This window comes from Rattus norvegicus, chromosome 7, assembly GCF_036323735.1.
Source record: "Rattus norvegicus strain BN/NHsdMcwi chromosome 7, GRCr8, whole genome shotgun sequence".
Taxonomy (NCBI): domain Eukaryota; kingdom Metazoa; phylum Chordata; class Mammalia; order Rodentia; family Muridae; genus Rattus; species Rattus norvegicus.
Window position 1 is genome coordinate 19,074,995 of NC_086025.1, and position 24,028 is coordinate 19,099,022.

The 24,028-nt window shown below is 45.7% G+C and overlaps 2 pseudogenes; both read right to left on the reverse strand.

Moving 5' to 3' along the window:
- Positions 1-2,445: 2,445 nt before the first annotated feature.
- Ddx21-ps11 (DExD-box helicase 21, pseudogene 11) lies at positions 2,446-23,653 on the reverse strand (annotated as a pseudogene).
- Positions 19,014-20,620, reverse strand: Smokwl7 (sperm motility kinase W like 7; annotated as a pseudogene).
- Positions 23,654-24,028: the final 375 nt, after the last annotated feature.

The window sequence follows — 24,028 nt, forward strand, 5'->3', positions numbered from 1 at the left end:
AGCTATAGTGAACAATGCAACAATGATGCTGCATGTCTGAGGATCCCTGCATCACATCGATGGATCAGACAGCTGTCCTATTTTACTCGTTCTGAGGGACAAAATGGCTGGCAGCCAGTGGGGTGGCCCCAGTTTCACTTCCCAGTATCAGTGTGTAAGCAACCATGATTCTCCCTGTCCCACCCATCGTTTGTTGACCTTGGTTTCCTTGTTACCTGTCATGGTGGGCAGGGCACAGGTCACATAAAGCACTTTAAATTCCTCTTCCAGGATGATGAGGATGGGGAACACTTGTTTAAGTATCTACCTTTGAGGGTCTTCTTTGGAGGACCATGTCTTTAGTTTTGTAGCCCCTGTATTCATTTGATGACAGGGTTGGTGTGTGAGTGTGTGTGTGTGTGTGTGTGTGTGTGTGTGTGTGTGTGTGTGTCCACATGCACACTCACGTGTGTAGTTTTATGTGGGTCAGTGGTGTCTACCACAAGACAGAAGAGCTGGCTGTAGGATGAAATAGGTTTAAAAAATTCCAGGAATTCTCCTAATTGAAAAGTGTAGGCATTAGTTACAACTCAGGCCTACTGGTCTCAGTACAAGTGACATGACATTTCACCAGGATGATGATGTCACTTAGGGACAACACCTGAGATCCTCCCCCCTGCAAATGAAGCATCCTAACTTCTCAGATTGAGCCAAAGGGCAGCCTTCTTCCCTGGATCTCACCTCACCTCACCCCATGATGTTTTGAAGTTCCCTGTTCACAAGGAAAAAGGTCCATGAGTTATTTCACCGAGAATCGTGAGAGCATCCATTTACTGGACTGCAATTCTCCCAGGAAGAGTTTTCTCTTAGGAAGTGTTACTTACTGGATCTTGGCACCATCCAGCAGGCTGGGTTTGAGGTTTCTCTGCAGGTTCTTAGCTTGCTACCGAAGATTCCATTGGCTATTAATTGCACACTATATACTGCCCCTGACTTTGTGACTCTGGCTCTGGTCCTGGGGTTCCATATAATGTGTAAAACACTCACTGGACAAGCACTGTCGAGTCAGGGGCCAAACTCCTGGCCTATGTCAGCTTTGATAGACTTTTCTTTGTGGTGTAACCCGTGTGTGTCCTCTTGAGCAGCTCTCAGGTCAGTCTTAAGTGCATCTCAGGGTGTGAACTCAGGATGCAGGCTTAGGGTGACTTTGAGGTCCATGCTTAGCACCAGGAAATAGGCAGCAGAAGGGTTGAGTAAGAGGCCTGGCTTAGATGAATCCCAGAGTATCATTCTTGATAAGACTCCCGGACTGACAGGTTTATTTTGGCCTCTAAGAGCAGGAAATCCAAGGTTAAATATTTCCCTGATACACTATGGGAATGGTCAGAAGTTCAGGCCTAGGAATCTGGTCTCCTGTCCCTAGTCCAGCACATAGGTAGGAGGAGAATACATTCTTGCATGCCCTGTCTTTAACGTGAACAAAGACCATGTGGTTTCGGGAACCAAGACAGTTGCTTCATGATGCTTGTGACTTGCAAGAGAAAGAAGCAGCTAGAGCCAAGGTACAGATGGAGGCTGAGGCAGGCCCTGCTTTGGTTCTGCTTCAGTCAGAGCAAGAAAGCCCTTCAGTCCAGCTGTGTGGCTACATAGGTCATGATACCTGGCACTTGACCTCAGTGTGTGTCCTACTCTTCTGCTAGCTTGTCAGCCATCCTGTGTGGTACTCAACCAATCCTGTATATTCCAGAGACTTCCCCTATGCCCTTGGTGTGCCAGTTCCTATAAGGACAAGCTATCTTGTGGCTATTCTGTTGTGGTGCAAGATGTCACGTAAAGGACTTTCCTCTTGCGAGAATTGATTCATCTGGTCCCGGTCACATTCCTGACCTGAATCCTCCATACAGAGGCAGACGTGCTCTTCCAGACTGATAGCTGACACCTAGGCTGCTTTGGGCCATGAATTCAATCACACACTCCCTCCCGTGTTCCTCTTCCTTTCATTCTAGATGTAGAGGGTGGTGTGATGTCAGTATCTTCTGGAACCACCCACGACACCACCCTAGGGCCACTGTACTGCTCTGCTGCCCTGCACTGTTATTCTACTAATGGTGACCTCCTGTGGAGTTTGACAGAGAGCATGGCAGTCACAGCACTATGGGTCATGGAGGCTATGATATGGAAATAAGAGTCTCCCATGGGTCATTTCTGTGAATGGCAGCTCCCAAATTCTAACGGGGGAATCCCTGAATGATTCTACGTAGGTGTAGTGTTGCTGAGTCCTGGACCTTTAAATAAATCTGTAAGATTCTCATGTCAGACACCTTGTCCTTGGATTCATTTCTGAGTGGTATCTGTACTGCTTTGAGCTGTGGGTTTCTGAATTTTGTAGGGGTGAATCTTGGAAATATCAGGCTCTGAGCTTTGTTTCCAGTCAAACAAGTTTTAAAAGGGCCAATAACCACAAAGGACAGAACTTCAGTTTTAATGGTAACTGTGAGGCCAGTCTATTTCCAGCCCCTTAAAGGGGTAAAAATCTTTCTTGGACTATATATCAAGTGAGATACCATCAGCACCCGACATGTCCAAAGTCAGGACTTGCAAAATTATACCAAGAAATGTATGAAAAAAGGCCTGTGGATACCTGGGCACAAGATTCCTGAACCTGCTATCCTGAACAGACAAAAGTTTCACAATCATAGTCCTGGTTGCAACAGCATCAGCCACAGGCTTCTACTGTGGAGTGGGGCCTTCTTCATAATCTAGGCTTCAGACGTAACCTTTGACCTGAGTCTGTCAGACCCTCTGTATGCTGGAAAGTCTAAGGAGACTTTGGTCCTTGCACCTTTATCCTGTGCACAAATGCTTTCAAATATTTCTTAAAGATGTGACTTGGCCTTAGATGGACCAGGCTTCTTGGATGCAGTCCATCTTCTAGGCCTGGGCTCATCAGGTAGAACAATCTCTTCAGTATCAAGAAGCTGAATGTGGAGAACAAAGCGAAGGAGACTGTGTAAATGGAGGGGATATTTTTTTCAGAAGATATGTTTCCAGCTCTTTCCCAATAGTTTTTGAACATACCAGACATCTTTGAACTCTACCAATGACTAAGAAAACCCTCATTGCCATTCCTGTCCCTCTAACCTGATGTCTGAAGAATCAGAAGCTCTGAAATGTTAGCCAAGGAGACATGCAGGAGCTGAAGGAGTCAGACAGGGAGCTTGTGTGTGCTCTATCCACTGTGTCAGCAGCAGCCTTTTTTTTGGAAAGAGTTGATTTCTGCCATGCTGCCTGTCCAGAGGCTTGCTAGACAACCTGTAGAAAATGACAGGGTTCGAGCACTCAGAAATTCTGCTGTTGGTTGCCCAGTTTTCTTCTGCATGGCCTGTACTAGGGAACAATATGACATCTCCAGGTCTTTGTTCTCCTCACTACAATGGGGTAAAAACTGGAAATATCCAGTCAGGGGTGTCCTCAAGTACACATCAAATGCCTGGTCACTTGTGGACAGACCATGACTGGGGATCAAGTTTTACAAAACTTTGAGAATGGGGTGAGCACAGAGAATATGAAGATCCTGGGTACTCAAAGGGAGAGAGACACAACTACACCTTCAGGGACCTACGCCGAGTTATAGAAAGCATCACCTGTTTTGTCAATGTACAGAAGACAGTCAAGGAGACCCACTGCACATCCTGTAGTAACATGACCAAGATTCCCCTTGGAGACTCAAAAGCTCAAGGTCTGCGACACAAATATAAACACATCCAGCGGTGAAGATGATGGACAAAGGGTTCTTTCTCCATAGCTGAAAAATGTCCAAATGGTACTTCTAAAGAATGACCACTCTACTGTGCACAGCCCAACAGTCATACAACAGAGTTTATATTTTAATGTTACTGTGTGCTCTCTATTTCCTGGTCTCATAGGAGCATCGTGAAGATATAGGGACACATTGCAGATATGCCACTGTCCAGAGTTTTCTTCGCAGAGCAGTACCTTGCTAAAGACACAAGCAGGGCTCTAATGACCCAAAACACTTCAGTAGACTTCTTATGCCTTTTGTGCAAATGTGGGGGAGGAGGGTAAAATAAATTTTCTGGGCACTTACTTAACAAACAAAGGGTCTAGATCACCTTATTACACTTGATAAAAGTCGCCTGGAATCTGCTCATCATGAACCAGAAGAGACTCTTTCCTCCAATGACTGACAGATCTCTACTCTCCACCAGGATTGGCTTATGAGGGCCCAAAGATGTCATTGCCATCCAAGGATGATCTACTTTCTGGAAAATGAATTCTCAGAGCTGGATGGAAGGTTTATACATGATGATAAATGTTGGGAAGAAGTCTGGAGGGATCACATGACTTGGTGATACCAAAAGCAGGGCTCAAAATGGAGGCACACAATGGTCTACAAAACAGTATCCGTTGAGAATCCTAACTCATCAACCAACCCATAAAGAGAAACTTATCACACACGAGACTGTGCCTTGATCAGAAGCAGTTTGGTCCAAGATGAAAATCTGTGAGAGAGTAGTGAGGAGCAAGCCAGCTAAGCGTCCAGTTCTCGTTCTGCACTGCCACCCACAGTAGAGCAGTGTACACACAAAGCTTGACCAGTGATTCCAGACTGTGGGTACCTGTCCTGCCTCACTCTGCTCAGGTACCTTGAACTCAGGAAATCCCCACAACTCACTCAGCTTCTACTTAGGGCATATGCCAGCCGACCCCTCATTGCAACATCTTCCAAACTTTGTAATGTACCAGATTATGGGAAGGCTGGTACTTCAAAAAAAGAACATGACATAGTCTTAGAGACAGCAAGGACACATGACAGATTAGGAGGATAAAACCCTAAAAGATGACAGTTACCTACAATAAAAGGATCATTTATGACATCCAGTAGGACCATCTGTCTTTACACGGTTGTGGGAATGCCAAAGGCTTTTAGTAGATTTGTCTTTCAGTACTGGAGTACAACTGTTTGGACTCTGCCTGGCTATGCCTGAGCCTAGCCTTTTAAAAAGGACTATTTAGGCTCCACACTAACAAATGAATTCTCCAAATCTTAAGCACCATCTTGAGCATCACACATTTGAACACATCACAGGGAATTAGATAGAATTTCACAGTTTTTTTTCTTTACTCTCGTCGGTCTCATGTCTACGAGTTTCCTTGACAATTAAGCCCATGACACAACATTACAAGTGGTCTTTTCAACTCCTTCTTGCAAGCTATGTTATACTGACTGCACATCAGACAATACAAGTGAGAGGGTCTTCACAACAACCATCTGAGAAAAATGACATAGTCTGCCTGCCTAAAGCAGCAGGGTCATTGCTAGGAACCAGAAGGAGACATCCCCAGGAAACACTGGCCAGATGCGACAGAGCCAATCTTGGTGGTTTGATAACTCATAGGGATGGAGCAGTGGTTCAGGAGTATAATGGCTTAGAAAAACAGCATTTACTGTTTTTGAATACATCTTGTATGTAGAGTTTTATGTTGATTTTCATGAATGTTCATATGTACCAAACAATAGTAAAAGCATTTAATGGCATTATGAAGAGCACATGGCATTTTAGGATGCAACCTCCAAAAAAAGTGGTAGTACCAAGCCAGATTGAGTCCACCCTTGAGACTGGGAAAGCTTAGAGTACAGCGTAGCATTCTGTGAACCCAGAGAGCATGGTTGCAGTGTAGCCACAATGTCAGCAAATGGAGGCACAGCAACATTAGAGACCACACTGACCTGTATCCCAGTGGCTGCCTATGTTAAACTCAGAGGATCCTGGGATTTCCAGGGATCAGAAAGAATCAGATATGTGATCCACGGATCTGTCTTGGGCCAGAAGAAATTGACAACCCTGCTCACATCTATGGGAGAAGGAGCCCACCTCTTCCCCGAGTTTTAAATAGACAGAACACTGCTATGAAGAGTATGGGGCGTTGCCTCTTTAGAGACATCCCAATGTCATTGCTTCATGTCCCGAGAGGATATGTTGCTCACAAAGGTCAGCTTGCAGTCATGGTCTCCCTCTATTTTGGTCTTAATAGCTAAATTCTCTGAGGATCATCATGAGAGGATCTGTCACCTCTGCATTCCCTTCAAGTGCCAGCTCATCATCTGGACCTCAGAGAATTGGGAGATGGATTAAGTGCTCTAAATAGTTTGGAGGTGAGATCTGGGCCATGTCCGGAAAGAATGGGGTGTGAGTTACTGCCTTTTGCAATGGATGGAATTGCTGCTTTGGCTCACCTCAAAAGGCCAAGGACATGACGGAGAAGGTGTGAAGACTTACATGGTGGAGAGATATCCTGAGATATCATTCCCTTGTCTACTATACAGGGAAACCATACAGAAGGAAGAAGATGTCCACACGGCTCACAGTAAAGCCTGCTGTGACAGGCCTAGTTGTGAAGTGAAGTGGGCTCATTCTAGAGTTGTTAGGACACTGGGCATGGCCGACATCTGCCCATGTTACACAAGAACGAAGCCTGATGTGACAAGTCTAAATGTGCAGCAAAGCAGGCTTACTCTAGAATTGTTAGGACACTGGGCATGACCAAGAACTTTCCCTGTTACACAAAGAGAGTGCTATGAGTTGGAAGATATGGAAATTGTGTCAAGGTGATGGCTTTGAGAATGACTGAAATGGCTGTGTCTGGGGAGGAGACTGTTTTACAAAATAAGCCAAGAGGAAGGAATGATCTTGAGTCTGTGGCCTGTCAAGCAGGGATTCAAATGTGGCCCTTTCCTGTGAGACTTGATGAGTTTCACTGTTGTTGGGGCAGTCACTGTCAGGAGAGACCTCAGAAGGGCCTTGGTTTCCCCTTCACACAAGGACACAGTGTATTACTTAACTCAGTCATGGACAGACATGGGTACATTTACCAAGACACAACCAATACCCTGTCCTTCCATATATCAATAATTTAGAATCATTGAGTTGTTATTCTAGTCAGTATCTAACTCACACCTGCATCACATAGGATAAAGATGTACAGGGAACATCCCTTACAACAGTTGCAGGGAGAGTGGTGGCTCTTGTCATTTGCAACAATGTTTCCAACCTCACTTGCTTACGATGTGGTACAATCAAAGACTCAGCTCTAATTACAGGGACCTCAGACTGCTCGTAACAGTTTCTTTTTACATGAAATAGATACATGCCCTCCATGCCTCCTGAGAACAGAACCTCAGGACATCAGCTATGTGTGGTATGAGAGGCAGGACTGAGCTCCACTTTGTACCCTCTCCTCTCAGAGTTGTTTGGAATCCCAGTATCTCAGCAGCAAAGACTAGGTTTCCTAAGATGATCATCTTACCTGCATCTAATAGATGAGGTCCATAGTGATGGTCCATTCTGATTGCAAGGGGAGACTATGGAAAGACCATAAGAATGGCAATCTCAATCTTGTCCTTCAGATTTGTGGAGAACCTCTGAGAGCCTCATGTCAACAATCATCCTAACTGTAACACCTTCACTCATCTTCTGGGAGGTAGGACTATATAGATTTGTTAGTGATGCCTAGAAGACAGAATTGGAAGCGTTATGGTGTTAGCCCTCAGACCCGTTTCCTTCTGTGGACTCCCTTCTACCTTGTTGTCCTCATCTCAGAGGCACATTGATCCTTGAACAGGTTGTTGGTTATTTACAGTAGATGGAGGTCCCAGCGAGAAGTCAAGTGTTTTTCAAAGCATCAGTTGTCTATCTCAAACTCTCTGTCACAGTCAGAGCTTGGCCTTCACTCTTTTGACGCTTACTCCAACTTCTTCACTGAGTGCAGCACACTAGAATAGGCATGACCTTTGGAGAGATGTGGTATATTAAATGTTAAAGGTGGAGATGGAAGACAGAAAACCCAACATGGGTCAAGATCATGTGAGAAAATCCCGCCCTTTGCTTTCTGGACTCCCACCTTCTACAGAAGTTGTGAATGATACTAACAAGAAAGGAATGAAAACAAGTCCTGTTCTGAGTTTTAGGTTCCTTCTCACCACTGAGTTAAGATTGGGTTACTGGCTTGGACTTCTCACAGGATAATAAGAGCACATTGTGTATGGGCTCTGGGTACCCTTGTGTGGTCTTACACATCATAAAATGTTACAGAAGGAATGTCTTACCCATAGAAAGTTCTGGCAAAATAAAGGTAGAAAGAACAGTGGCAAATAAAGTACTATGCTAAGAGTCGATATGACTTAACGTTAGAGAACTAAGCTGAGAGATTGAGGATCTCCAAATCTACAACCAAGACAACTCCAGTAGACAGAGAAGATTGTGTTGTTGCGACGGGTATCCAAAGAAGGAGAACAGCACATCTGTGGGCCAATGCCTAGGCTCCTACTCCCGAGTCCAGTCAAGTATTTCTCCAGCATGTACTGGCACAGCCTCAGATCCTTCAGGTTCTTCACCTACAAAAGCTTTTCCAATAATAGGTAGTAGAGTTCAGTTACTAGGTCCTTTATGAGTTTGAGAAAGACCTCACTTGAGTTAAACTTTGACCTCCACAGGCTCTCCAGGAAATATACATGCTACCTGCCCCCACATGCATGGACACACACACACACACACAGAGGGAGAGAGAGGATGGGGAGGGAGGGAGAGAGAGATAGAGGGGGGGTAGGTAGAGGGAGAGGAAGAGAGAGACAGAGAAAGAGAGACAGAGATAGAGCAAGGGAGAGACAGATGTATAGACAGACAAAGAGGCAGCTAGGCAGTAAGAAAGAGAACAGGAGAGAGTCAGAAACAGATGCCAAGAATGAGAAAAAGACGGAACAAAAGATATAAAAACAGAGAAGAGAGAGAAGAGACAGACTACAGACAGGATGTAGGGGAGAGTGAATAGGTAAATGAGAAATATGTGAATAATTTAAAATGCTTTGCAGGGCTACATGTTCTCAGTGCCCACACCATCTGTTTAAATTAGGGTAAGGTGTATAAGCATCATACATACCTAGTAGCACTGATTTGGACTTACTCAAAGAAGCACAATCTAGCTGCCATAAATGCCATGAAAGCCCGACAAGTTGCTAACCTTTATTGGTGGGAGGGGCTCCACAACTGTCAAACGACCTGGCAGAGGAAACAGAAAAAGAAAAAGATCAACCTGAAGGCCAACAAGTCTGCTGTGAAATTTTTATCTCTGCCTAGAAAGTACTAGTCAATGACACAGTACATACATCATAGTGTTGAGCTGATGGCTGAATGGAAACACTGTCAGGTATAATATGGGGAGAAACTGAGAAGGCCAGAAAGGACACTCTACAAGATGTCAGCTTTGACCCTAGGTAAAATGAGAAGCTAAAGCCTCTAGTTACAAGTCTGACAGTTTTCAATGTTGAGCGGCGAGGTGGCCACTGGGAGAAATTCATGATCTTTATTTATAACTGTCAATTAGTACAGGAAAAGTGACCTGGAGGGAGAGTCTTCACAAAGGAATCCTCTAGATGACGTTCTCCTGTGAGCAAGTCTGTAGAGAATCGATTTCATGATCTTAAATGACATGGGAAGTAACAAGAACTTTAGCAGTGCTATTCCCTAGGCTTAGGGAAAGACTTCATAAGAGCAGAGGCCTTTAGATGAGCACTAGCAAGCAAGCCTACATGCATGCATTAATTTCTCTACACTCCTGCCTGTGGATAGAACATGGGTAGCCCCTTTATAGTGCCTTGGCTACACTGTGCTAATGCAGTATACCAGGAAGTGTTAAGTCACTGGATTGAAATGAAACTAAGAATATTTTGTTTCAGATAATCACACTGACACTTAAAAACAACAACTCAGACAACAGTGGAAGTTATCTGGTGGTTCTCTTAGTCAGTCAAATTTATCAAACAGTAGCTCCCAACTCCTGCTCGGTGGGACCAGGTGGGCATGGCTTCACTCCCTATGAATGTCTGATCTCCATTCGTATTCTAAGAACCGCATTCAGGGTGTCCTCTCAAGGGTTAGAGAGACTCTGTCAGTGCCTGTCATATGTCAGATGACAGCAGAGAGGAGTTGTCAGAACTCTGAACATCTCTCCACTAATGACCTTCTAGGAAGTACCAATAATGTCAAGAGGCATTCTGATAATAAGCTCATTGCTTCCCCTGTGCCACCATGTCCCTGAGAGACAATTAGTGAGCAGCATCCTTCCTAAAGCATGGGGGGAGAGCAAGAGAAGAAGGCACTCTGCAACAGTTGGATACACAGATTTCCCACATTTAAGGAATAACCAATAACACAAAACGCCATCACATGTGCTCTTGGACCTTTTCCAAGCCCTAACCAGCAGAGGAATTCTAGATCTTGGCACTGAAATGGATGACCTATATGACACTTGATGGTGGCAACCAGGGAAGGGAGGGGCCATACCATGTTGACCAGATATCCACACTGCAGATGCTTGTGACGATGCAGATGAGGTTGCTTGACACATTGTTGGTGCCCTCCTGTCTGCAGACACAGGCTTATGTTTGGCCTCCCTGGTAGCCACATTGAGCAACTTCTTGTGGGAAAGCACCAGGATCTGCAAGGGACAATTGAGAGTATGGAATACCATGGGATGATAAGGACAGAGTCCCCACTACTTCTTCACATAATGACAATGTACTGGGACACTGGAGAAAAGATGTGTAAATAAACGAGAGGGTGAGCATCCCAGGAAGACAGTCACAGGGATCAAGTGCCCAGAAGTAGAGGACAGCAGAGGGTGTGTATATGGTAGATCTTTAGAGGATATTCCCATGTTCCTACACAATCAGGTCAGTTCTGGTATTGAGTATTTAGTTCTAGTATTTAGAAAAGAATCAGAAAAGATTTAATCAAAGAAAAGTGTTTTTCTGTGCTGATAACTAATCACAAATTCTACGGTGCTGAAGGATACAGGGATGACTGTGTCCAGTGGCCCCATCTTGTGCTGCTTCTAGGCATTACAGAAGACCAGCTATTCAACACACTGTGTTAGTCAGATTCCCGTTTTACAGCACTAAGCACCCTTTATAGAAAAGGAAGCTGGATCCCAGAAGTCATCAGAGTGGGAGAACGTTCCTGAAGTGGTAGGCAGGACTGCAAACTGACCAGTGAATATCGGAGTGTTCAGGGAGAGCATTCATAACCTATGATGTTCAAAGAGTGAGGAGAAATCGGACCACACCAACGACCCTGAAGTGTCTGTTCATGGGACACGCCACCCAGGGAGCCCTCAGTCTCTATCAGCACTTCAGGGCTCTATTCATCCTAGGCCTACTAATTTGATGCTGGAACTAAAGGAACTTTGGGAAGTGGGTTGAGATCAATCACATAGTGAAAAATCCACATGGGACCTCCCCATCTTCCTTTCCCTGGACTTTCCTTTGAAGTGTAGACACGGTCCTCTGTGAGACAGAATGTTCCAGGAGATTGAAAAGTGTATTTTTTCACATATTGAACTAGATTTTTAAATCAATAGCAGCAGTAGCTACAATTGCAGTTCAAAATCAGAGGTCAAGCGGTTTTGCCTTCACTGAGAGATCAGGTCCAGACTTTCAGGTCAGACTCTGCTCACCAGTGACAAACGGAAGGACTTTGGTGCACAGCCTCGGGATTTGGGCTCCAGGCTGTGTTGCCTCAGTCAGAAAAGCATCATGGCCCTCGACTGCTTCATTGGATGTCAGAGTCATAGTTGGTGATATCTAAAAAGAGGACAGGGACAGAATGTAAGAGAACACAGGATTTGGCTAGGTCATTCGACCTGTAACAACCCAGTGTGTTATTTGTATAGCTAAGAAAATTCCTGGACAGTAAGAGGGTGTGCTGAGGGAGACTGAGTGTCTGCATGGGAGATAAAGCCAACTACAGTGCTGGTGTACAACCGAGGTTCAGGATTACCTCTGGTGACAGTTTTTATCTGCACTCCTTACCGGCTTAGAAACTGACATGCAAAATCAACGATGGTTAGCCACATGCAGCAACATGGCTGTTGTTTCTGGGATTCCTACACTGTCTCTCTATCAGGATGGCCTCCTCACCTTCTGACAATCCCACCACCAGCAGTAGTGCACACTTCAGGCCTTTGGCAGGTAGCAATACCCAACACTCCCAGGGTCTGTGATGTGCGTGGAGAACAGCATTTCATTAAGAGATGAAACACAATAAATGTCCTTTTAGGGTGTCCATAAATATCTATGACAGTATCACAGACACTTGTCAGGTCTTGATGGCTGCCTGTCACATGGCTGCCATTGCCTTCCTTCTCATGCCTTCTTTCTCTCCAGGCTCAGCTCGACAGAGCTGTCTTCTCAGGGACAGTGTTTCCCAACAACCTGTACAAGGATGGGAACTGACAGTTTTATTACTGTTTTTACCTGTTTTGATGCAGACTTACCTCACCACCTCTGTCTTCCTGGATGTCCTGGACTCTGCCAGAGTGTCAGCTCCTTGGGCACAGCTTGTTTGTCACACTAATGCCACTGGGATCTGGCATCTCCTGAGAGCCTTACACGTCACAATGCTTACTGAATGGCAACTGACAAAAGGACAGATGACACCAATTCACATAGACAGTTTACAAGCTGTGCTCACATCTACAGTGAATCTACATCCTTACTATTTGTGGGTAAGAATGACAGGACTGTGGAGAGAGTAATGGCTTCCATGATAGTACCTGAGGACTGGAGCCGGCAAAGTCCAGGACGTGAGGAACAGGTTGCATAGCAAAAACGTGGAACCCAGCTTTCTCAGACATCCCACAATTTGAACACCATCCCAAGTAAAAGCAGTGGTAGTGGTCAATGGTCCAGAGCCAGTGACTGACCTACAAGAGGCCTTCCTCTGTGCTCTTCAAGTCTCAGGACTGGGAAGCAAGGCTGGGGAAGATCAGGGAGAAGTTGTTGTCATTGGCTAGCAGGGCTGTCACTAGGAAGACACCAGAATAGAATGAAGGTCTGAACAGGGCCTCAGGGATTGTACCATGTAGCTTCCAGGTACAGTTGTGGCCCCACATCACTTTTGCCTGCAGCCTCCCACGGTCACATTCCTCCTCTGCTTTCTGTTTCCTTGGTGACAGAAGGCTAGGTCTCCTACATGCACAACCATCATATGAGCTTGAAGGGCAGAACAACCTTGTCAAGGATACATGGGCTTAAAGAGGAGATGGTGACAACATTGCAGCTTGAACTGAAGGCAAACAGATCCAGCTACACTGTTCATGTCCAAGTTCACTCATACAGGCATTAGAGTGTTCAGCAGCCTCCCTTGTCTTCGGGCTCCACATCATGGCACCCTGTGTTCTATATGTACTCGGGCGTTCCTCTTGTATCTTTTTGTCCTAATGAGGACAAACTTCATTCCTTAGACCCCAGAGTCCATCCAATGTACTGTACATTCTCGCACACTGAAGTCCTCCAGAGCGTGATTCTGGACAGAATTCCTGGAGAGGCCTCAGAAATCTCTGTACAGTCTTGGCTTCTGATCACCAGAATATTAATTTGATTGGATCAGAGTTCCAAATATCTGTTTTCTTCTCTTGACTCAGTTGAAGAGTACGGGAACACAGAATTAGCAGAGTGTTCCAGGCTTTTTAAGAAGTCTGTAGGAGCCAACCTGTTCAAGCTCCCTTAAAAGACAATGACAATGGGAAGGAGGAGGCCTCCTTGGCTTTCCTGTCTGCAGGGTTTCTCAACAGGGTTTCTCAGGAGTGACCTTCACTGATAAAGGTTATGTTTGGTTTAGCAGGAGGTGACCCTCAGGGCTCCTGATGGGGTTACAGGTCACCAGAACACCTGTCTCTTTATCCATCATAACTTTTGCTCTAGTGGTTTGGCAGTGTCCCTTGCTCTCAGGAAGTGTTCTAGTACTTGCAGACAGCATGTTTCACAGTGATTCAGGCCTTTGATGTTCTCTTTCAAACTGGGTGCCCTTCAAGAGTTCAACATATGTGCATGCTCTGGGCCTCTTCCTTCCTGATGAAATTCTCTACTCAGGAAAGATTCTGGTACAGGCAGACATCCTATTTCACAGTCTTTCGAGCTCAGAGGTTCTCTCAGAAAAAGCATGACTTTTAAGTGGTCAGGATATATACATTATTTTTCTCATTTGGGCACCAATGTCCACATGGACAAGACTATTTCATTTCCTGGGTAATTACACAGAGTGAGGGATCTTTCAGTGTACCCCAGAAACTTACTACTCCCCTCTTCTGGTCAGATGCATCGTCCGTCCAAACCTGGTGGATTCCTGCGTGCTGGTGTTGACTCATATCCAGAAGGAACACTCAGCTCTCACCCTTGCAGTCCACCTCCTTTGAGGCCTGAGCCTCAGTATTAAAAGGGGACTCATTTTTTTGCATCCAGCATCCTACTCTCATAGTCCTCATGTCCTTAGTGTTCCCGCAGCGACATTAGCACAGTGTTGAGGTAGGCAGGTTGGTTCACATGGAGACAGGGGAATCCTCACATCATTGTTAAGGGCAGAATGGCACTGTTAGGTAGTCTATTGGCTCAAGTGCTTCTGCCGTAGATATGGACAAACACAGCTGCTCAGCCCATCCTGCAGCTGTCACAGGATCTTCCAGAGACTGTCCATCCTGAAGGTCCATACGGACAAATGAGGACATGGAGGTCCAGATCGACTTTTCAAATGTGTTCCATGAATTGCAGAACAAGATTCGATCAGAGCATGGGAAGGAAAGGTCTTCATGCGGATAGGAGATAGAAGGAATTGGAGAATGAAGATAAACGAGGACCAGCTCATGTATCCTATCAGAATGAGTGTTATTTGCTCTTGAGGTACAGGGATCGAAGGCTACTGCTCACGTCTTCTTGCCTGATTTCAGATGGTTTGGGTGGCTACCAAAGAGGCCCTGTTCTTGTGAATCAAGTTTGTGTGGAGAATCCTCTATCATTATGTACATACCTCATTAGGGGATAGGATGTTGTTTTACTGTTTGGGCGTACGGAACTAAAGTGTGGGAACCAGTCTCTCCCTGGTCTACAGATGCTGGTGTCCATTCTTGGCAGATGCTCCACAGTGATACAGGAATGACAGAGCTGAGGCCCTTGGTGTTCTTCTGAGCTGCAGGGAGACTTTGAGGGGGCCCATTAGATAGTTGACCATTGTTCCTCTGCCGGGCATAGATCATCACTATAGATTCCATATGGACACTTGTCCCTGAGAACAGCAGTCTCTCATTTTTTCTGCATACCTTGCTCAGGTAGGAGGATTTTAGTTTGTGTTTTCAGTCCAGTGTTGCTAATTTGAGTTGGGATCCTTAGCAACAATGAGCCACTGTCCTTGGATCCTCAGGAATCCATGACTGTCCTGGCCTCAAATGCACCATTATCTGCAGGAAGGAAGCTGAAGGAGGGAAAGAAATTAGTTGTGAGGGTGACTTAAACCCAGGTCCCCAGGACAATGGCAGAATCATCCTTTCTCAGAACCTCCAACTGAATGAGTCCTCCCTTTGTAGATTATAACTAGGGGAACTGCAAAAGCACTCAGGAGGGAAGGACACTAGAGCAAGTACAGAGAAGGGAGAAGTTATGGATCCTTTCCCATTTCCTGAATGACTAAAGACTGCACTTGAGAGAGCCAGAGGCCATGAAGAACTGCTAAGGCCATTGACTGCTGGATGTCAGCATGTTGTGTATCAGGAAGCTAATGGATCAGCATGTCCTTTAGGGTGAGAGGGAAGAGTCCACATGTGTTGTTGGGCTTTGTCTCATGCTGACTCTGGGATACAGAGAGTGCAGACACTCTATGTGCTGTCTGAAGTTAGGTTCCAGAGGGACTCTATTGACCATCATCTGCAGATAAACACAGCAGCTACAAATCCTAGAACTTAAACAAATGGAGGATAGAATTGATGAGGAGATGGTGAGTGGCTGAGACACCTAATAGATACCCGAGTGAAAGTGTGACATAAGACAAATTCAAGTTTTCCACAGATCCAAGTGACAGGACAAGTGCACACCCTGATGTGACTGACATGCCAGAAAGGGATTGCCCCTCCCCATATGGGTTGGACACTTTCCTGGAAATTTGGTCAACTTTAGGCCATTTGGATGGAAATATTTGTTTACATTATGCCACTGTCAGATTGTCCACTGCATTTATAGTACCTTTTCATGATTAATGACTAAGTGTGTAGGGATGTATGGATGGTAGCTCATCTGGCAGTAGGAAAGAGGTCAAGGAAATCATTGTGAAGAAGCCAGTAAAGAGCACCAGTCATGACCTCTATTCTTGTTTCTGCCTCTAAATATCTACCTTCAGTTACTATGACTTCCCTCATAACAGTTACATACATCAGTTTTAAGTTACACAACAGTTTCCTCCACAGCCAAGCAAGACCCGCTGCTCTCTGTTCCTGGCAGCAATGAAGACAAAAACATTTGGTGAACACTTGTTGGACTGTGGCTCCAGCTCAGGGCAGCCTATTCCCAGAAGACTCATAGTAGCTTCCTAACTTACTGAAAATTCTCAGCTGGAGAAATCTAAGGAGACCAGGGATAGATGGTGAAACGTGAGAGAAAAAGCCAAGTCAGTATAACTGGCCGCTTTTCAGCTATACTTTAGAGTAGAAAGATATTCCTGTAACACTGAAAATGTTGTCTCGAGGTTATGGAGCCTTTGATTTGGATAGGAAGGGTGTGCATGCACACACACACACACACACACACACACACACACACACACACACACACAGATCCATAGAGGTGCCTGGTGACACTTTTTACTTAGAACCATCACTGAGTTTGAAACACCTACAGGTGCATGTGAAGGAAGGTCGGGGCCTCTAGACTCTGGGATGCCACCATGAGCCCCATTTCTATTTGACTCTGTTCTTCCCACTGTTCTCTTCACTATCTTGTCCTTTCCAATCCTCAGGACTCAGGAGAGTGCACCCCTCAGGTCTTTTCCATGTGTGGACCTTCAAGACTGCGAGAGCCTGAAAGTCAAGAGGAATTTCAGGAGTTTTCACCTAAAGGAGAAACTTACAGTTTATTCTTAAGTGACTCAAAACACTGCACTATCAGAAAAAGACAACATCATATGCATCATATACAGAGATTGATGCTGGCTGTAGGTCACACAGCTTCCGCCATGGCCCTCTGTGCCTTCTATTAGTTTCTTCCAGGGTCTCTCCTGCTGTAACTCTCACAAAAGTGTCTCTTCTGATGCCCTGGACTACCATGCATGCTCTTTGGTCTCTTACCAAGTTAGTTGTTTTCATGCAGAACTACACCATCATTTTTGTCTTCCCTATTTTCCTGGATTCTGCCAGGTTGTCTGCTGCTTGGGGACAGATAGGTCTTCAGGCCTAAAGATCCCTGGACTCAGCAGTGAGTGAAGGCTTGGGACAGAGCACGTTTTTATTCAATGACTTCTGACTGGATAACTGATCATAGCATGACACAGAGTAAACCTAGAGCACAGGATTGAATCTCAGATCTCATTTTGACACTGGAAGACTTGTTCCAGTTAGGAAAGAATGACGTGAGGCCTATGAAAGAAGACTTAACTCTAGCAATGAACTGGACACACAGATGCTGTAGGGGAAGAACTTGAACAGGCTCCGCCCAGAATGCAAAGAGCAAGCTGGATGGCTAGGACACTGAACCCTAACCATGACGAAGAGCCCACACCCCATGGAGCCAAAATCCCATGGAAATGCAGGGACATATGTCATGAGGCTAACCTCTGACAAATGAGGAGAGTCCCAGCTCTAGGCTGTTCAGATGTGGAAGAGGACTGAGTGTCAGAAAGATGGCAAATTCTTAGGGAGCAACCCTTCTAGTTTCCCAGGCTTAGCCGCTTTGAGGTTCACTCACAAGTTTTGCATCTTTCTTGGACACAGTGAGAGAGATGTGCTGGGTGCCTACTCTTATCCTTCCCACAGGAGAGCAGGTCACACAGGCTGAGTGATCTCCATGATAGAAGCACTGTGTTTTGTTCTCTAAACCTCAGTGTGGGGTCCTTCAGCTCAGCACTGAGACTCACACCAGACATGGTAGACAGAAGTCTGGACTTTCCAAAGCTGGAGCACTTTTGGAATATGGTGCACAATCACATCCTGGAGGCACTTAAGCTCTCACCTCTGAAGCCCACTTCCCATGTCCCTCAAGTCTGCTGCTGTCTGCTGCATACAGTGCCCCAAGCCTACCACAGTAGATTCTCAAGAGGAAGGCTAGTTCAAGGAAATTCGAGCTTTAGAGTGAGACTGCAGTGAGCTTGGTTTCTATGAGATACTGGGAAGGTGTGTCCTAGGTATGTAGCACATGTGGGAACGTGAACAGAAGTCACTTTGAATGCCCAGTGGCCTGACCAGGAGCTGACCAAGCCAGCACATGCACAGAATGCCTAGCGAAAGCAGCAAGAACAGAGCTATGGAGGGAAACTTCCCATTTCTGCTCCTTGTGAACTTTGGAGCAGGTATTTGTTGTACTAACAGGGAGCATAGGTCTCCTTGTTGGTAGCATAGCAAATGATTGGAGGAAAAGAAACCTAGGAGCCCACAGGTCAGTGTCCCGGGACATTCAGTTTGAGGTTTAGTTGCCTGGAGCCTGGTAGGAAGGAAGATCCCCTACCAGCTATTCAGCCCTGGTTAGTAGATGGTAAGAAAGACTAGCATGACACTGTACGACCAGTCTCTGAATGCCAGATTGGAACTTCTGGTGACACTGACCCCTCTCTGCTGCATGAAGGATACATAAGAACTGGGTATCCACAGCTGAATCCCAATGTATTCATTCAAGCAGCATTGTCAGACCTCACAGGACTCAGTACACTCCACCTGTCCAGTTCAATTGTAGGGAGACATGGAGGTGGCCCCTTAGTACTTTGACCACTGTCACTCTGCCAGGCACTAGGTCCCCAAGCAGAGTCTCTATCTGAATATGTTCCCCATAGAGAACAGCCTTATATGCCCCCTTTCAGACTGGCTGTACCCACAATCACTTGCTGATTATAGCTAGTTCGTTTACATCAGCACCACCTAGGCATTCTCCAAAAATATTTCTTCCTCAGATGGTACGGAAATGAGCAGGGTTTTATCCAGCTGGAGTAGACATACTTCTCCCCAACCCAAGAGACCCCATGTATACTCTTCTGATATTTCCAGTGAGAATACATGAATAAAGACAGAGACAATAAAATTCAGAGTGGAGATGCACCCTCCCACATTAGCTTACCTTTTATATGGTACTGCTTGCTGCCTTTTTCAGGGGGGCCACTCTCTTGGAGGATCTATGCTGGGTTTTTTTCTTTGGAGCCCTCGGGAGGCAGCAAAGTCTTGAAAAACAGTCCCTGATTCCTTTGCGGAGTCTCTTAAACCATCCCATCCTCTGAGGGGGAGATGACGTATTCATCTCAATGTCTTGCTTAGGTGGCAGGATTATTTCAACTTCCGACATGTTGTTGCAGACGCACGGGCAAGCCACAGGTGTTGAGTGGAGGGCACGGGTAGAAGTGCTTCTCTCCTTCTTAGGATAGTATACCGCAATGGGAGGCATGGAGACACACCTGCTCATCTTGAGTCCTGATAGAATCAGGTCAAGAGGATTCTGTTCTCTTGAGGGAGGTCTGTGGTGGAGGCCAAAGATGGGCTCACTGGCCCTTCTCCTGAGAGGAAGGCCAAAGACAGAGGGATGTGCTGGTGATGGGGGTGGCGGAGGGCACGGATCCCTAGGCTTGGCTGGAGTGATATATCCAACATCAAACCCTTTGCTTACATGATCTTTTAAGCTCAAATATGCCCCCATTGGTTCATCGTATCTTTTCTTTTGGAGGGATTCCAAGATGTCCTTGGCTTTATACCCCATTGCACAGAGCATTTCTATAATTTTGTAATCTGGGTCAGTCTTGGGCAGGATTTTAAACTCACATTTCTTGATCCATGGGTGATTTTCAATTTCCTCTACAGAGGGCCTCATACCTGGGGAAACTCTCAGAATTTGATGTATCAGGTTTTCGAGTTGCCCAGACAGGTGAGTAGGAATGGTATAGGTCCCCGTTGTAATCCTTTCCTCAACATCATTGATGGTCTTTCCTCTGAAGGGTAAGTAGCCAGTGGTAAAGAAATAGAGCACCACCCCCAAACTTCACACATCAGAACTCTTGCCATCATATGGCTCCCTTAATACCAGTTCTGGGGCATTAAAGTCCCTGGTTCCATATTGCCTACTCAGTAATGTACCAGGTTTGCATTTGATGGCCTGGCCAAAGTCGATCAGCTTAATATTGCCCTCTCCATCTATCAGTATATTCTGTGGCTTGATGTCGCGATGGACAATATCCAGGCTATGGCAATATCTTATGGCAGATACGACCTGTCCGAACATTTTCTTCGCCTTTTCTTCTGGCAATGGGCCCTCCTCACTTATTAGTTTTCCTAAGTTGCCTCCTGGAGCATATTGTAATATAAAATGAACTCCGGTCCCTGTGATCAGGACCTCATATAAAGAAATTATATTCGGATGGTTCAATGACTCCAATGTGGTCATTTCAGACAGGATCCCCCTGATGGTGTCCTTGCTGATCTCTACCGTTTTGATGGCAACCAGGGCCTGCGTTCTCCGGTGCCAGGCCAATCTCACCCTGCCATATGAACCCTGTCCAAGAAAGAAAACCACCCTATACTGACTGCCCAAAGTCTTCTTAATAGAAGTGATGTCCATTCCCTTTGATCTGGTGAACACAAGTTGTGAGGTACAATAACCTGTCAACTAACAAAATACAAAGCTATCAAGGAGTCCCACAGGTCAACATTAACCGGCTCCCCGGTCCTTATGGACAAATTCAACAGGCTGGTCCACTGTCTTATACAGAGGACACTCATTCTTACATCACAGTGGAACTTTGTGAGGTCACAGCATGAAATGCACCAAGCAGAGAAGGCTGTAAACCATAGTGGCTGTCTCCACTCTGGGCCTCAGGGAACTTTCCATTCTTGTGAAAAGGAAACTAGCCTCTCTGAGCTTCTTCTTCAGCAGATCAAAGAGTCAGTATTTACTGTTTAGCAATTACAGGCAGTACTGTGCTGCACAGGGAAGTGCATTAAAGCTGCAACCTGAGAGAGACTTTGATCACCTCCCCAGCTGCTCTATTGGCTCCTGAGGCTCCAGTTAGAGGAGCAGCACCTGGGAAGTGCATTGAGGGCCCAATATCAGATCGATTACTTTGTCGTCCTCACACTATGTATGGATGCATTCACTCATTCATTCACTCATTCATTCACTCATTCATTCATTCATTCATTCATTCATTCATTCATTCATCCATTCCTACTTATTTCCAAAAGGAAGACAGAATGACGGTTACTCAGACAGGTCAGAAGCCTCTCTGCAAGGAAGGGGAGCTGATAAATCATCTAAAAGGAATGAAGCACTGGGGACTTGAGAGCAGGAGGGACCCTGGGGTGCCCATTGTGAAGAGTTTCTTCTTGGCTCTTACTCACTGACCAAATACTTTACTATAAACTCCACTTCTGGCCTTTCTTTGTGGATCTGGTACCTTTTGTTGTCACCTCTTGGTCATTGTCCTCTGAAGTTTCTACTTCCTCCTTGCTGTCCCTGCCCTGATCCAGGAAGTTCCTGCTTCCACCCTGCTGTCCCATGAAATCACCATGGCTGCCATCCGCTGCCCATGCCCCCTTGATATCTTTCTGGGGGTCCTTTCAGCTCTGGCTCCTCAGTGGCCATGGTGAGCTGACAGCATCTCCAACCGTGCCACTTCACCTGTGTTTTTGTGTCTGCTTCAGTGCAGACATCAAAACAAACTTCCGGTTTTCCTTTGAGGAAGACCATCCCCTTCATTTTGGCATCGATGTTCTTGCCTAGCTGCTCCTCGAGTTCCTTCCAAGCATAGCTAAGTTGGACATCTCAACAAAGCACTGCAGTATCACGGTCTCAAAGGCTGCTGGGCAGTGGATCAGGGAGCACTGGTCGACCGATGTGGCCCCTGATCTGTGGAGATAGAGCAGCTGCCAGGTCTCTACAGCTCCTTTCTCCTCAGTCAGCGTCTCAGCCGACCGCTTGAAATGGCCAACGGCAGTGGGGGCACAGAGTCCAATAGTCTGATGGCATCTTTGCTGGAGGCTTTCATTATTTGTTTCAGAAGGAAGACCTATCCGTTCAAACTTAGTGCTAGCTTTCTGCACCACCTGGGGTAACTGGTACTCTTCTTTGGTAAAAGCAGTTTAAACCCCTATCCTTCCAGCTCTGCCTGTTCTTCTTGAAAGATCAAAGACTCCATTTCCATTGGTGTACAGCTGTGAACAACCAGGTCACCCTCGGGGATGTCTAACCCACTTGCAGCCAGTAAACCCACAAAACTGCCATTTCAGCACCTTTCAGGGTGATTTCCTTTTGCTTCTGCAGAATGTCCCCATGTAAGGACTGGGCATTCCTGCTTTATGCATGTGTTTTGTGACAGCTCCTGCCACCGTCCTTGGTTTCACAGAAGTTGAACATGTCCCCTTGATGACCACTGTACCCTCGGAACACATCCCTACTCACCACTGTCCTCTCTGTCTCCTGTGCTCCACAGTTAAGGCTGCTTTCTGAGTCTTTTCCCAATCAGGTCCACCCGTTCATATGTAGGTTTTGTGTATTTCTTAGCAACATTAAATACCCAATGAGACCATGTTGCAGAGAAAAAGCAATGTTTGCGGGTTGCCTTCAGAATCGTTCTTGTATGCTATACATAAAATTTCTTCCACTTGATCTTCAAACCAGTATCTAACATCTGGTCGTCTTCATCCAGGACAACATGTTAAAGTTTGGTGAGATCTAGCTTGTCATTCTGCAAGTGATCCTCAATATGAGCTGGGGTCCCAACCAGGATATCAATCCCACTCTGCACTTGTTCTTGTTGACCACCATAGGGAGTTTCACCATAAAAAACACTGATAGCTTTTATCGATGTCACTGAAGTCTTTGGTCATTTGATTTGCTAATTCTCTTGTAGATGCAGCACTAGTATCTGATTGGCTTGGCCTCTCTTCCTCTCTTGTAGTCCACCTTTAAGTTACCCAATCAAAGGGACGGCAAAGGAGAAGGTCTTCCTGCTTACTGTCCATGCCTGGGCAATGAAGTCTGTCTCACTGTATACATGATGGAATGTCTTGGCTTTTAGAAAAAATGGGTAGTTCACCCCTCAAGCTTTGAGCTTTGAGAAGCTTGACAGTCTCCTCGGGTATGGGAAAATTAGAGAGAATCCTTTCTTCTCCATGAGTATTTCCTTTTCTATCTCTTTACTATTTTCTTCCCCAGGAGCATCCCTGGAGTTGGAGTTTGGTTCGGAATGGGAGAGGACATTCTTGAGCCTGGGCTCTTCTCTCCCTTGTCTCATTAACTTCTTTCCCTTTCTTCTTCTTGGGCTTGGGCATGTCTGCCTCTGCTTCAGAAACTTCCTGGTTTTTGTCTCTGTTTTATTTTTTTTCCCATTGGCTGTTTTCTTCTCAAGGGACTCCTTTTCTTCTGGGATGTTTTGCTTTTACAAGCATTGTGGTCTTGAGGCTCATCCTCCTTCTTGTCCTTGTTGGATTTAGCAGAACACACATCAACTTCAGAAGGCCCTTTCTCTTTCACTGCTTTTGCTCTGGAGGAACAAGTCTTTTCCATTCCTTTCGTTGCTTCTTCTGTCTTCGATTTTGGCTTCTCCTTTCTACTTTTCCTCCTGCTTGCATTGGCAGCATCTCCTTGCTCTCCTCAGCCCTGTCTTCTCCCTACTTGGATGCACTGGGGAGTTTCCTGGTATTTTTCAGTGTGAGCTACGCAGGTCTGCCAGTCCCTCAACTGTGTGCAAAGGAGAGAGAGCGACACAGCAGCCTTCTACTTGTGATCCACTCTGCATCTCTCAATAATTTCTTCCCTTGGAAAGAGATGATGCTTACTTCCCCTGCAATTTCTGTTAGAATTTCTACTACTCTGAAAACACACCATGACAAAGGTACTATATTACTGCCTTGTCATGTACAATATTTTCTTGTGGCTGGCTCAATGGTTGTGAGTTTCCGTCTAAATCATTATGGTGGGAAGTTAGGCAGCTTCTAGCCAGGCAGCGCAGTTGAGGCGCTGAGTGTT